Raw genomic sequence first — 16,352 nt, 5'->3', positions numbered from 1 at the left:
TGCTGGGGCTTCGGTCACGGAGGAAGCCGCGGGGGGAGCTGACTGGCCAGTGGGGCGGGCCCGGGGGCGGAGCTTCGGCCAAGGCGCTGGGGGCGGCGGAGGTCGGCGCGCGCCGGAGGCTTGGGGAGAGGGCAGCCGCGTCATCGCTTCCCTCTAGGCGAGTGTCTGGCGTCCCGGCGAGGTGCGGTTGGCGGGTTTTTCAATCCGGGATCCAGAAACGCGGACCAGAGCGTGGGGGTCCCGGTCGCCTGGGCTGGCATCCTGGTCGGGGCGAGGGGGCGCGCGGCTGCGGGCGCTGGGTACGTGCGGATACTCTCCCTGAGCGCCTGGGGTGGTGTGGAGCAACGCAGACCCGCTGTCCCGACCACTGATGACCCCAGCTCTGGGAGCTCGCAGAAGCACCCAGATCTCAAGGATAGAAGTCGGGGACCCCGGGGGGGTTCCCAGAACCTGCTCACTGGAGCCTTCAAGTTTTCATCCCTAAGTTAGGCTCTTCCACACGGAATCTCCAAAGTCTTCATGGTTCCACTAGAGTAGGGCAGAGCACAGATCTGACTTCTGGCTGAGGACTCACGGAGTGGGGAGATGATCAGTCAGCAGTATGAGAACCCCATAAGTTTCCCACTGGTTGTCTAGTCTGTCCTACCTGGGCACCGCTAGGCAGGATCCAGTCCCCAGTCACGGACCTCCCCAGGAGACTGGGCCACCACAGATGAGATGCTGGAAGGCTGAGAGTGGGAATCCTGGGAGCGTCGTCTAAAGGGAGTCAAGGACACCTACAGTGGAGGCAGTGGCGGTGGATTTGGGGGGACTTTGGTAGTAGCGGAGGGTCCCAAGTACCTAAGTGGCCATGATCCCTCCCCCGGATTTGCACTGTGAGCCCTGAGCTTTCCTGGCTGTTCTTTGGGCCGAAACAGCTCTTCATCTCCCTTAACAGTCTCCCATTCAAAATAAAGCCAATTTCTGTTCTCTTAGTCTCAATTTGGCCTTCACCAACCAATGGAGCTTTTTAAGATAAAATCAAGAGAGAGCCACAGGTGAAATTGTGACACCACACACCTGGTGCTGTGGTCTCCACTGTGTGCAGCAGGAGTGAAGTCCTGAGCCGTGGGCACTTTGAAGTCACCTTTTCCAGAAACTAGCAGGAAACTAGCAGAAACTAGCAAGAACAAACTAGCCAGAGCACCCAAGTGACTGAGGTGTCTTGGTAACTGCTGCTTCTGACCTGCCGTTAGAGAACCTCTTTCCAAAGATTCAGGACCTGGTCACTGTATATTCTCATTAAAAAAAACAAAAAAAAAGTTTACTGCACTGAAATGCGTTTTCTCTAGGTGGGAAATCCAATTTTCAAAGGAAGATCCCAAATACTAAATGTTACTACACACATATCTTCTAGTAGGGAATGGATCATGAAAATGTGAACTATATTAGGTCATTTAGACATCATGAAAGTAGTCTCATAATACTCATCTGCCTGAAAATATACCAGTTACCAGTCACAAATAAAATATGTCACCGTAGATGCGAGTTTTGTGATACATTAAATCCCACAAATTCCAGTAAGAGCATTCTTTTGAATAGTACAAAATAATTGATAGGTGTGCATTGCATTTTCCAATGCTATTAACATTACTGGCGTTCTGTTCATATATTGTACACTTTAAAAAATTCAAAGCTAGACATGCTAGAAGCAGGTTTGCTAGCCAATATCCCTACCCCATGTAGCCAACGTAAGGCAGCGTTTATTCTCCTCTGAATCCCCCAAAGGGGATTCCTGGAGAGAAAGAGGTGGAAAAGAATGTTCTAAGGTATATCTGTTCACACATCTATTTCTCCAAGTTCCAGCCAATCACTTTCTTCCCCTCAAAAGTAGTCTTCAAAGTGCAAACAATGCAACGTGATTCACTGACCTTAAAATATATGCCACAGATAATGAGATTTCCTTTCTAACTGGAGGCAGAATGCATCAAGTGAAATGGCATGGCAAGGAGCTGTTCACTTGCCATCTAACTGTGTGAGTCCTTGGGATTCTGAGACCCTTGCTGGCTGGCATGGGAACCACCTGTGTGTGGTGAAGAACCATAATTTTAAATGGACAATTCAGCACCATGGAAACCAACTTTAGCTCAGAGGAAACCTGCCTCTCAGTCATGAGTTTATGTCAGTCAAATCCAACATGGAATATAAACTATCAAAGGAGTTGGAAAATCAGCAGCTCTGTGTGTGTGTGTGTGTGTAGGGAAGGGAAGAAAAATTAGTTTTTTTTTTTTTAATCTCACCTCTCTCTTTCCAATGAACCACCAAAAAGTGGCTCTTGATTAGTGACTTGCTTGTTTCCTAGTAACTGACAAGCCCCAGTGTGAAGACACACCTGCCACACACTTTGCACTATGAATGTGTAGAGAAGCACTTGAATGTTTGAATGAAGTCATTTTCACTCTATTTCACTTTTCAGAGTGTCTGCTTAAACTTCAGCTATTGAGAAAAGTACACATGCCATTTCTGGCACAGATTCTGAGTGTTCTAGTAGACAATAGCAGGGATATATATTTATGGATTTTAATTTTGATTGTCATCTCCACACACATAGATTTTGGAGGTGCTACTAAAACCCCCGGTTAGGAGTTGAGTGGCTGGTATTTGACTTGCTGAGAGGGAACTGGCTTGGGTATCACATCGAAGCCACTAGATCTACTCAATCTCACCAGGCTTTGGATTTTCATCTGAAAAATCTAATTAAAACAATTGCAATGGTAAGAGAACACAAGCTAGAATATAAAAGGGCTTTTTACTTTTTACTGACATTTTCTTCCTGCAACAGGCACTTAACAGTTGATGTGGTTTTATAAGCTATTCAATATTTCTGAACACAAATCTCTTTATCTGTGAACTATCAGTGATGATATGTGCCTTTTCTTTTTCATGGGGGAGGGAAACATGTTTTGTCATTTGCGAAGAAAGCACCAAGTAAGCATATTATCATCATACAATGAATAGGGCATATAAAGAAAATATATTGGACATTTGAATGAATAGTGTGGCAAGGTAAATGACAATTTGATTACCCAATTATACTGTGTGTCCATCATCAAATTAGCCGGAGCATCATTTTTGAAAATTTAAGCCTCAGTCTCTCCCAAGGTGCATGTTTACTACACAACTACCGCCTTTCTGTCCAAGTGTACAAAACCTCACCACTTTATCATTTAATCACTCAGTCCTTTCGTTTTAATAATCATTCTTCACTTAACAATATTTATTTACTGCGTGAACTCTCCTGCTCTGAATAGCCACACTCTTAGACGCAGAACTTTCCACAGTGAACATAATAGAAGCACATGTCCCCCGGAAGCTTGTGGGCAGGTTATTTCCTGTCTATATTACCACTGTGATTTGTTCTTGGCCCTTCCATGCAAACAAGTTGGATTATCTAACTGCAAGTGTTCTTGGAGAGTTTAGCATTCTTTTGCTGTCGACTGGTTAGATTAGGGTGTAGTCTACAGGAACAGATTCAGGCTCCCAGACACACAGAGGACTTTGGGGGTTCACGCTGTGAGATCTGGGGCAGCACCTCTGCTTTCCTCTTTCAACTGCAGTGTATTTCTCTTTTTTAAAAAATTGAAATGATATTGCATCATGGAATTATATAATTTCCAGGTATGCATTGTTGCCAACCAACATGTGTATGTACTACAGAATATGCACTGCTGAAAACCCAATCTGCCATGTGATTTTCCTCTATTTCTCAATTCATCTATCCTCCACCCTTGCCATGTCCTTTGGTAACCACTAATAGGACTTAGAGTCCAAAATGTGTTATTGTTTCATTTAGTTGATGTATTTTCAATACTGCTCATGAGTGAAATCATATGGTGTTTATCCCATAAGATTAAAAAAAAATAAAACTACTCATGGTTTTACCTTTGATTTGGGGGATAGGTTTGACCTGATAGGTAGACCCACCCTGGGAAAACATGTTGGTTGCAATATTAACTTGAGAACTGTACCTGGTCCTAGCCTGGGAGGGAAACTACCAGATTGCACCATGCAAAGGAGTCCCGGGCTAATGTTAACATCTCTCATCTCTGCAAATGAACACATTTATTTGCCTTATGATTTATCTGCCCAAGCCTCCTCTTTAATATTGATTTTACAGGCTTTATGTTTACACTATGCAGACCTCAAGTGTATCTGTATTTCCTATGGCTTGTGGTCCCCAATTTTCTTTTTTTTTAATTAAATGTATTTATTTTACATTGTTCTTCATTTTGTACACTTTTTTCATCTCGGTTGTGATCTCCATGGACTTCTCACCACCAATTCACCTATGTGCCATCACCATAGTCCCGTGTGCTCTTCCCACCCCAGTTTTGATCCTATTCCCTTTCTACCCCCGTAAAATGTCTCTGATTTATAGTTGTTTGTTTTTACTTTATTACAATTTTTTTTCCTTCCCTGGTCATTTATGCTGCTGCTATGAGTGAAACCATTCAGTGTTTTTCTTTTTCTTTCTAGCTTATTTCACTAATCATGATCCTTTCCAGCTCCATCCATGTTACAGCAAAAGGCATGTGTTTATCTTTTTTTAATTGCTGATTAATATTCCATTGTGTATATGTACCACATTTTAATCTAGTCATCTATTTTTGGGCATTTGGGCTGATTCTACATCTTCTCTATAGTAAATGAAGCAGAAATAATAAACATAGGGGTGCAGGTGTCCTTTTGAATCAATATTTTTATGTCCTTTGGTAGCTACCTAGGAGTAGTCGAGAAACCTCCAAACAGCTTTCCATAGTATCTGGGCAGTTCCGAGTTTTCATGGAAAACATCTGCTTTGGTAGCTTTGCCTAAATTCAAGTGCTAGTTGTAGAAAATGCTAACACTTGAAGTTTGCAATTCTATAGTTGTTTCAAGCTCCTTGCATGAAATGACATGGGATGGTGTATGGACTTTTGTGAACACTTATATAGCTACTTAATCTGAAGTCAAAAATAAGTGAGAAATGAGCTATTGCTCTTAGTTACTCAGGGGTAACTGTACCCATTAAAGTCAGTTTGAGTTGTATTGGAGTATATTTTTTTAAAATTAGCAATGAAGAAACTTGGTATTATCATCTGACTCTCCCTATTTTTTCTTTAAGGAGGGAAAGTCTCCTTATCTAATGCTTTGCAAAACACACTGTTTTTAATTAAATAGTATACTTCACTGGAATGGTTTGGAAGGAGGTTTGTGCTAGTGGTGGTGAGTTCCTATAGTGTCTTAATCCTCTTGTGTTGCGGTAACCACATACTGCAGAAAGTAGCTCATCTTTGTCCTAATTTTTTCCAGAATTTATTTTCACTACAAAAAAAAAAAAAAAAAAAGAGTGATGGAGAGCTTCAGGTACATTGTTGTCTGACTATGAGAAAAGGAATTGTATGTGTCTGTGTATGTCTTTAGTTTTGTTACCAGAAGAAAAGTAAATAATAAACTGATGGGTTTGTTGCAAAGTTGAAATGTGCAGTCATATGCAGATGCATATGGAATACAGCAGAGGCCACAACAAAGGCAGCTTCTTCTCTGTTAATGACCAGAACAGGAGACTTGCTCTAGAGAAACTGATGTGTGGCCTCAAGTCAGTGTGTGGGAATGTTCTCCCTTAGGGGATCAAGAGGCATGTTGGCATTCTAAGTGCTCTTTGAATTTTTTACAAAGAAACCTATTTTTGTTTCATCCAGTATCTCACATATTTTCATTATCAAGGATCCTTACTTGAATTACAGTTTTCAAATGTCCCACTGAACTCATGCTTCCCAAAACACTGGCCAATAAGCCACTGAAATTCCAATACCTACATCAAACTCACCTGCCACTCCTTCTTCAGTCTCCCCCAAACTCTGTTTACTCCCCACATCAGAATTCACCATAGTACTTGAAGTGAAGACTTCCGTGTACCTACTGGAAAGGTAAATAATATTTACAAGCTTTAAGTGAGATATATACCATGTTCCTGTTTTTTCCCCTCTAGATTTGATTTTTAGTATTATTTAAAATGTTAAATGTTACATATATAGTATCTTTCCCAGGAATTTAATTTCTGGCAAATTAAAGGTCTATTTGTATTCCCAGTGAAAGCCATTTATTTATATTTGCATGCATTGCTGAATTTTTCTCAATGATAAATTTTCATAAAGAATTGGAAACATTAAACCAAAAGGAATATATTTGAGCTACATGGACATGAATTTCTCGTCTTGACGAACTAAGAGCATGTTGTCATGTCAAGTTAGAAAAATCTATATTCTTATTACATCAACACTTCAACATTAGTCATAATAATATTTTATTTATGAACATTTTGAAATTCAGAGTAGAAAATAAGAAGTATAGTGATAAAATAATTGATTTTGTATTTATTTTATTTATGAACTATTTTATATTAAAGTATTTAGAATTTTTATCCCAGATCATTTGGAAAATATTTTATTTCTTTTCTGGTGCTTATTGAAATTTTTTTTAATCGCATAATTTTGTATAGTGCCAGCTGATATATTTGTGAACTCCAAAGTGAGAGTAGCTAAAACCTGGCATTAAGAAGCAACGATGGCCCTCCCTGGTAGCTCAGTGGTTAGGATGCAGCACTGCAAGCTGACCACAGCCTCTGCAATGCGAGTTCGATCCCCCGCCCCTGAGGTGACCCACATGGCGCGGCAGACCTCTCCCGACTGCCTACTGCTCCCCTTAGCAGTGTACTTTATCAGTCAGCTGTTCTGCTCCCCACTGTCTCTGAGGAATCCTCTCACCACCCCTGAGCTTCCGGTTTGTACCCCAGGTATGTATACATAAATAAATAAATTTAAAAAAAAAGAAAAAGGAATGACACTGACTAAATAAGGGGTGAAATCCTATCACCTACCTGGCACAAGGGTAAATTGGTGATGGGAAGCCCACGGGTATTACATTTGAGATGGAAAAAGGCACAAATAAACTAATATAATGATAAAAATAGCCTATGAACTATACATCTAGCTTACAAAAACACCCTCAAATAACACACTTTTTTTAAAGGCCTTGTTATCCTTATTATTTTGTGCATTAGTTTACTAAATCAGTTGGAAAGATTAGCCCATCTCACATCTTTGGGTGATTGCTAGATACTGGTGAAAGTAAAACACAAACAAAATGACACAAAAAAGTCTAAAATGTCTACTGAATAATATTTTAAAAGGAAATTGACAATACCGATGTTTATACTAGAATCATATACTTGAAAGGTAAATAATTTAATAGAAATCCAGTGATTAATTGCTATGTTGTCATCAAATATCAATTTGGAGATAGTTGATTATCACTTACTGTTTTCCTTAAAATGATGTAAAAAGGAAAATTTTAAAATACACTATTTATTATGCTGAACAGACTGTTTTATTTAATTTATGAAAATATTTAGTTTGCTTCACTGATTAAAACACATAAATGATTTTATATGAACTTGCAGGCATTCCATAGCCACATCTGCAGAGGGAAGTTAGAAACAAAGATTCCAGCAGCAACGAGCATAGCTGGTTTCCAGGTATCCTTGGAGAAATGAATGACCTAGGCACTGAAGAAGAGGAAAATACACAACATAATCCAGGAGCATCTCGAAGTGTCAGAGAAGTAAGGAAGTGCTCAAGAGAAAAATTGATGGGAATTTGCTACAGGGATACAGCCACCAAGCACTATTTCCCCAAAAGTCAAAGCTGAAATCATTTGAGCAATAAAATTTTAAATAGTACTCAATTCTAAAACAAAGGCTAAAATAGAAATCCAAAGGCTCATACTGAAAAAGATAAATGATTTGATAAGTAAATAGGGGAGAAGTCACAAAAATCCCCCAAGCGGAAAAGCCAGGTGACCGAGTTCAATATCTCAGTGACAAACCAGGTTGACAGGATGACCTTTGGTGTGGTGGCATGCAGATGGCACTTTCCAAATCCCTGTCCAATCACAGGGAAACCAGAAAATACTAACCGGTGGCATTCTACACAGTACCTGGCTAATACTTAGCAGAAAACTCCATAGCCATAAAACAAACAAAAAACAAGTTTAAGAAACTTCCCAACCTAGAGCATCACTTGGAGGCATGAACGCTTTTACTGCAGCATCCTACGTGGGGTCTTGGAACAGAAGAAGACATTAGGTAGAAACTAAGGACATTTAAGTAAAAATAGATATTGGAATATTGGTTCATTAATTTTATGGATGGGACTGTACTATTTAAGGTGTTAACACAGGGAATTTGTGGAGTAGATAAGATCTCTGTGTACCACCTTCTCCATTTTTATGTTATTCTAAAACTCTTCTCAAAAATAGTCTTAGAAGGCAACCCATATCAAGATTTCTTCTGCAGTTGTTATCCCTCCCTATTTTGTAACACATAAAGACCTGTAATAGATTTCATCAAGAAAAATGAGAGTCCATTCCACTCAATGTTACATAATTTTCTAAGTGTGTCATTAAAATTAAGACAACTGCATATGTCAATAAAATCACTCAAGAAATAAACCTCACAAAAAATGGCTATCAATAAGATGTGAAGGTTGTATGTTTTTAGAATGAATTTGCAGAAAATAAATCGTTAGCTATTTCTATCCATTGACATCTAACTTTCCAACTATTACATGCCTTTTGTACTTATTAAACATGATTTAACTTTGTATATTGATTCAAGTACATAACACCCTCTGATACAAGCATTAAAGGCTGATGTCTTTGAGCAAATACTATAGCAAACTATTTGCACAGATTTTTTTCTTAGCAAAATTGTCAAAATATGCCTTTAAGAAAATCAATACTTAATTCCCAGAGCCAATAAAGTACTTCATAATTCAAATTGTAGAAAGGATGATGAAATTTAGTTTTTTTCACTATAAGGACTAAATTAATTTTTTTTTTCTTTTTAAATTTTAAAGTCTGATGTGTTGGCTCATATATTTGGCAGTCCTTAAACAGAAGTTACATTCTGATGACTTGCCTGTGTTTATATTACTGCACTTCATCTCCTACAAATGGAGGAGTCAGATCAGGCTCTCTTTAAAGTCTAGAGGTGGTAATGACCTTTTCAATTTGTTTGTGCTACTTTGAGCCCCAAGTCTGTTTCTATACATGTCCACATATTGACAAGATCCACTGCAAATGGTTACAGATCATGAAAATTTTCAACAGAAAGGAATGGCCAAGAATAGAAAAGTATAGTTTGTTTTCAATATGTATGGTTCGTTTTTGAACAGTATTTGTAAGTCCCTCTAGTTTTCCCATGACCCCAGCACCCTTGATCCATCACCTAGTCCCTTGTGTTTTCCCCACCCCTGTTCTGTGGCTCAGATTGCTAGTTACCTTGCAAGAATTGTCTTTTGTTGTTGTTGTTTTCTGATCCTTTGTTGGGTTTCTCAGTATTCCAGATAGTAGTGAAACCATCCGATATTTAGACCAAAGAAGGTGGTGGGAAGCCCATAGGGTTTACAACTGAGATGAAAAAATGCACAGAATGAAGAATGATGTAAACGAAGTAAAAAATGTAAAAAAAGAAAGAAGAAAAAAAAAGAAAGAGGGATCCATTACATACAATTTTTATGATGTGTGAAAATAGAAAGCACCACCAACATAATATCCACCACAGTATAGGATTGGAATGTATGCGATTCCTTCTTACTGAGAAGAAGTGAAAGAGAATGAACGTGGAAAAGGAAAAATGGTTGGTTTTGTGGATGAACTTTTTTTTTTTTTCCATTTTGCTTCCTGTTCTTAATCCAATTTGAAATTGGGGCTAACGTTATCACTATAGATGGTCACCTTGGTCATGTGAGTGCAGTTTGACATAGTGGAATGAGAATGTGCTAGAAGGAGGGAACTGCCACCTCTGCTGGGCATTTTGGCCATGTCCGCCACGTGTCTCCTTTTGCTCAAGGTAGTGAACAGTTGTGTGAAAACCCTGGCTTATCCCTTCTGGATCCATAATTCCCTCTACTCTGCTATTGTTGGTTTAAGCTGAGATGCTGCATGAAGACACACAACTCTGTCCTACTTAGTGTTTATAATTGCAGTGTAGTGGCCATGGAAATGGGACTCCATTCCTTCCTTGAAACTGAGCTCTACTGGGCACACCAGCTCCTGTTCCCTACAGGAGTCTTCGATGTCCTCCTTTCCATCATTCAAAATGAACATTTGTAGGCTCCTCTTCTCCTCCTCCCAACAGCGATCAAAGACCCCTGTCTTTGTGGACGGATCCTCCACTACAGATCCTCCACTGGGGAGGAGCTTGTCCTGTCTTACCCCGGATGTCGCCCACATCCTGACTAGGGAGGCCCCTCAGATACTGAGCACGGTCTCCACTTGGCCCCCAGGGGCCTCTCCTGTTCAAGCAGGAGAAGCTTCTGCCCCAGAGGAGAACCGACTTCCAATTATTACCAACTATGGACCTTAGCTTGGGCTCTTTCTGTGTGAACAGCAATGTGTGCACCCTCTTCCTCCCTGGAGCACCTCCAGTTCAGAGAGCACTTCCTTCCTTCCGGGAGCATCCATATTTGGATGAATGAGAAAGAATAATCAAACAATAAATAAATGAAAGTTTCAGAATCCAAGGAGCACAGACCTGATCAATGTAGATTCTTTAAATCTGGATGCTGTTTGAAGAAAATTTGTTTTCTCTTTAACTTAATCTTACCATAAAGTTTTGGGAAATCAGGCCCTCCCTGGGTTGCAGTAGGTTAAAGCACAGCACTAAGAAGCTAAAGCCACTTCAGCATGAGTTTGATCCCTGCCCCGGAGGTGACCCACAGAGCACAGCAGACCTCTCCTGACCGGCCTCTGCTCCCCTCAGCAGTGTGCTTCATTGATCTGCCTGTTCTGCTCCCCACTCTGTCTCTGGTGAAGTGTCTCACTGCCCCTGCACCTCTGGCCTGTACCCCAGTTCTGTATGCATAAATAAATAAATCTTAAAAAAAAAAAAGATTTGGGAAATCAGCCCACTCTGTGAATCTGAAGTTTTTCTTCTCATCCCTATCAGGTATAGGAACACAAGATAGAATGAATGATTAATGTCATCTTGTAATATGATCTTATAATGTTGCGATTGCACTAATGTAAGTTTGTGGTCCTGTTCCTGAATTCTATTCTGCCTTTGTTTCCTATGAAGTGATTTTTCAAATGACTTCTAGAGTCACCTTTGACATTCCCTTCTCTTTTCAGAGGATGAAGTTCTAATTTATGCTTTCACACATTTTTCATCATTTGCTTATTCATTTATTCACCCTCTTTTTATAGCTTATTTTATTATATAAATATTCCAAAGACTTACAGAAGTGTGTATATGATAATCTGATACAAACACACTGATGAAAAGGAAGTCAAGATGAAATAAGATCAAAGTAGGGTGACATCCTCAAAGATGTCAGGTGTGAGCAGAAAGTCTATGTAGTTCTCTGACATTAAGAAAGAAGGGAAACAGGGAAAATGGCTAAATAAGAGCCTCAATGCTTAGAAAACATGAAATAAATTCATCCTACACTCTTGATAAAGGGAAATGATTTGATAACATTCCTATAATGAAATAACTAGTATGTTTTCTGCATGTGTTTTTGTAAAATGCTCAATATAACTGTATACAAATATGGAGTTGTCTGGTTTGATTAAAGTTTATAGTACTTAAAGGAAATGTGTGGCCAGCATATCATTTCATCATAACTCCTAATAATTGATCCTTTACGGGAAGGTAAGCAGCTGAAAATTATACAGAGGAATGTGATGAAGTGTACATTTTAGGCTAAAGGCAGATCATAAATATCAGAAAGTCTTGCCCTTCTGTGAAATTAAGCCCCAAGTGAGGTAACTAACTCCAGAGAAGACCTCCTCATTTTGGTGTGGCTGAAACCTTAGAAAAGCACCAAAGCACTGCTCAAAAAATAAATAAAAACGTGACTCATCATATTAAATGCTTGAATGAGTTATAGACATGTGTCTACTCTGGAGAATGAAGTTACAAATATTGTTAAGTATTGACCAGTGCTATTAAATGGAGAATATGGAAAAAAAGGGGTAAAGTTCTTTGAGGCATCTGATTTAAATATTGTATCTTTCAGGTAAGTGGTAAGTCAGGACTGCGCGCTCTGTCACCTCCTAAAGCATCATCTATGTCACTGACATAATCAATATGACAGGCGCTAGAGCTTTTTCTTTCCATGTACACAGAATAAAAGTAATCTCATGAGGTCAGTGCTTTGTGACCATATATGTGCCTACTTTTGAGAAAATAATTTGCTATTTTTTTATTATCTTATTTTACTTAGTTTTTTTTTTTTTTTAAAGATTTATTTATTTATTCATACAGAGCTGGGGCCAGAGAAGTGGAGGGTGAGAGGATTCACCAGAGACAGTGGGGAGGAGAAAAGGCAGATGGACAAGTACACTGCTGAGGGGAGCAGCGGTCTGCCGCGCCATGTAGGTCACCTCCGGGACAGGCGGGGATGGAACTCATACGGAAGTGGCTTAAGCTTCTTAGTGCTGTGTTTTAACGTGCTGCGCCACCCGGGAGGGGCCTTTGCTTAGGTTTTATATTTTTTTTATTTCCTTAACTGTGCAAGTTGTTGTGGGGTGCGTTTGTTTTTAATTAGAATCTGCTTTGCATATCCTGGTCAGTTATAAAGCTTACATCTCTCCTCTTTCCTCTAAATCTCTCAAATGCTCCTCTGTAATCCTAATAATCATCTTTTCCTAGAAAAGCCTCCTTTGTCTGACAGGACCGCTGATTGGATATGTGTGAAGGAGGTGACTTTAAATTTTGCTTTATAGTCTGTGAGCTGGTTACCTAATCCGCCCAAATTTCTTTAAGTTCCATCTCTTGGGTTTCAGATTTAAAAATAAGGAAACAAAAGCTGAAACTTTGTGTGTATTGGTGTGATGTTACACCAATGGCTTTGAAAAACAACTTGTAAATTTTGAATATCTTCCCTTTTTTCTGGGACAAAGGAAAATTCATTAAAACTTCATGATATATTTCATTTCCAAACTCACCTCTCTACACTTGGAGCTGAAAAATAATTTGATAAAGCTAAAGCTTTCTGTCACTTAAGTGAAATGACAAGGTGAGGTATAAATTGAGTTAATGATAGCTTCTCTCCACCGCACATGTTTATCGTTGCATTTTTTATAATAATCATTATCTAGTTTCCTCTCTATCAAGTATTAATGTGAATGCAGTACATAAGAAATTACACAGAAATAGAACTTCCCCATCATGAGTGCCTGAGAAAAGTTTAAAACTGACATTTGTACTGAAAAGTAATACTCAAAATAGAAAGGAAAAAAAAGAAAACCTCTTCAGGGCCTTGCAAAGAGAGGAAAATGTCACCTTATAAAGTCAACTTGTGACCATCCAAATCATTATATTTCATAAATTTACAAGCAACATAATACATGGTTAAAAAAACACTGTGAGGTTCCTGTGGAGAGAGACATTTACACACACACACACCAACACACTCACACCAACACACCCAGGGGCGTGGGGTCACCTAAGCCAGAAGCACAGACACGCAGGTAGCAGCAGAGTGGTGACTTCTGGCAAGTGATGAGTTGAGGCAATCTGGTCTTAGGTACCAACACCAATACTTAAGTATCTTTTGTCAAAAACAAAATTCCATAATCCTTTTCACATATTGTCCCCCAAAGCTGCTCAAGACAACGATCTGTTTAAAGGCCTGCCAGTGCAGGACCCAATAACTAAGATTAAGAAAGGTGGGGGCGGGACGGAGAGAAATGCATTCGAACCTTCATCACTTTAAACAAAAACTTGTTGCCTTTCGATTTTAAAGGACAGTGAAGGAAATGTGATTTTTGATATCTAGGCATGAAGGGCATTGATTGAAAAGTAACAGAAATGAAAGTCAACTGTATTTGGGTTGCTCCTAAAACATAGTATATATTTTCACTCCAGGCTTGCTTCCTGGAGATTCATAGTCATCTCTATGGCGTTATTAAAGAAACAACCAATTCTGCCTAATGAAAATCTGCGTGAATGTTAAACCAATGGAAGAATATGAAGGACAATTAAAAGATAAGCATGTGTAAGATAATTGTAAAATCAGTTTTATTGAACCCACAGAATTTTTTTTAATAAAATGTGGACTTTACTGAAGAAATAAAAACAAGCATGCAAGAAACTTATTTGAAAATTAAAACAGTGGCTTTATCAATTTACTTTAAAATTCAAGTAGTGTATGTTGGTCATATAGACATGCTTAGTATATATCTTCATTGTTGCTTCAACATAAAAGGTCATTATTCCTAAAATAACCACTTTGTTGATAGGGAAATGGTAGAGAAATTTCTTGCACAAAATCACATCGACCTTGTATGTCACCCAGCTAGGGGAGATACATCCTGCGAACATATCCTCCAATTTAATTGGTGACATAGTCTGTATTTAGATCATTGCCGACACTTCCTTCATGGCTTTTTTATTAGGAAAAACAATCCAGTCAGCCAATAGGACTATTTTATTGTAACATCAAAGAAAAGGTAAATCCATTTACCTTCAAACTCGATGTTCAACTTCTTTAGAATAATAAACATTTGCTACCTGAACACATACAAGAATTGTGTCATGAGTAGCAGCTTTTAATTCAAAATTCTCAATTCACTTCCACCAGATTGTTTTTAGAACTTTTCCTAGTTCGATTTTTCAGGCTTTCCGTGAACATTAATTTGCATCCCTGTATTCTACTGAGCTGATGTGCTCAGAAACAAAATGAAATTCAAAAGTCTTAATTAAAAGCATAGGAAACTGGAATGAAATTTTAGCTATTAGCAGTCTGGCCTATGCTGGCCTGTTATTTCCTGATTTATTTCATTATAAAGACTCAACTTTTCCTTGAAACCCCCTGGGAAAAGACTACAAATTAAGATATTTTTGAGACTGTAAAATAAAACCCTTACAAATGGTAACAATTTGAATTAATAATGCACTTAGCGGGGACATGCAGTGAGGTCTAACCTTCCTTTTTATTTGAAGTATTGGAAAAAAAAAAAACTTTGCCCTAGCATTTCAACAGCTCTGTTCCATTACCCTCATGTAGTTACATGAATCTGTCAGGCTTTTCCTGTAGAACAGTGATCTTCAATCAGGAATGATTTTTGTACCCTGGGGGCCACTTGGAAGTGTCTGGAAACATTTTTGCTGCATTCAACTTGAAGAGGGTGGAGCTGCTCTAGCAAGTAGTGCACAGAGGTCAGACATGCTTCTAAAATATTCTACAATTCTCCAGCAAGATGCTACTCCCCTCCCTAACAACAACAAAAAAACTAACCAGGAGAGAATGTCAGCCATACTGAGGTTAATCACGTCAGGGACCAAGGTACAGGTTCAGTTTAGGTGCTTTGGAAATCTTGCTCCAGAATTAAATAACAAAGAAGTTTATTACATGTTCTCAAAGAATCTAGACAGAGGTTACAGGCCATGGTCGTTTTGCCAGCAATCAGAACATACCTTTGGCTAACCAATTCCCTTACCTGACAGCTATGAGACTTTTCTGAGAACACGTCCATTGAGACACAAGTAACTACTGAAGTATGTGACCAAATGGTGCACCAGATTATACCAAATCAGTGACTGTCCAATACTTTTGAATGTCTACTCCTTGAAGGCCTGTGGGTATCTCCATTAGCAACCTCAGAGAACAGTGTGTCTTCGTGGAATTCACGATATATCAAGACATGAATAAGAATAAAGTGATCACCCAAGTAAATATGTAATTGTAAGCCATGAAAAATAATTTTGAATGAAGAGGTTACTGTATGCTTAACTCACTTAAGCATACAAATGGGAGAAAGTGGGCAAGATGTAAGAAAGTCCAGAAAATATTTCCAGAGTAAAAAAAAAATATATTTCATTTAAATCTATAAAGGAAGAAGTATTTAACTAGGAACAAAAAGAAAGAAAGAAAGAAAGAAAAGAACAGCATGCATGGAAGTTCAACATTGAAAAGAAGTGTTCCTGCTTGAAAGTTTAGCTCTTCTACCAATACCTGTTATTCGGCTGTGTGTGTGTGTGTGTGCGCGCAATAATCGTTTTCTACTAACTGTAATGGGAAAAATCAATCTATTTCTTAGGTTAAAATTGCACTGTATAACAGTTGTTTCACTAATAGCTATATCTCCCAAATACAAAGCTCTTTCACAACAGAGAAAAATGAGGGAATATGCCCTGTTCATCCCCTGAGGGATTTTGAACAAAAGAGCAGAGTAGGGAATTTTTGACCTCCCCAAAATTTAAAGAATAATAAACTGTGCATAAATCTTTGCTGAGTCTCCACCCTTTTTGCTGCTGGGAGAAT

At 38.8% G+C, this 16,352-nt stretch overlaps 1 protein-coding gene across 2 annotated transcripts in view; it reads left to right on the top strand.

Annotated features, from left to right (window-relative positions):
- GRIK1 (glutamate receptor, ionotropic, kainate 1) overlaps positions 1–16,352 on the top strand; it is a 344,258-nt gene that overhangs the window by 781 nt on the left and 327,125 nt on the right. The gene's annotated exons all lie outside the window — the stretch shown is intronic.

Source organism: Condylura cristata, unplaced genomic scaffold (assembly GCF_000260355.1).
Source record: "Condylura cristata isolate star-nosed mole 26May11 unplaced genomic scaffold, ConCri1.0 scaffold00003, whole genome shotgun sequence".
In the NCBI taxonomy this organism is placed as follows: Eukaryota; Metazoa; Chordata; class Mammalia; order Eulipotyphla; family Talpidae; genus Condylura; species Condylura cristata.
The sequence above is the reverse complement of the archived record's forward strand: the minus strand, read 5'-3'. Positions and strand labels throughout refer to the sequence as shown.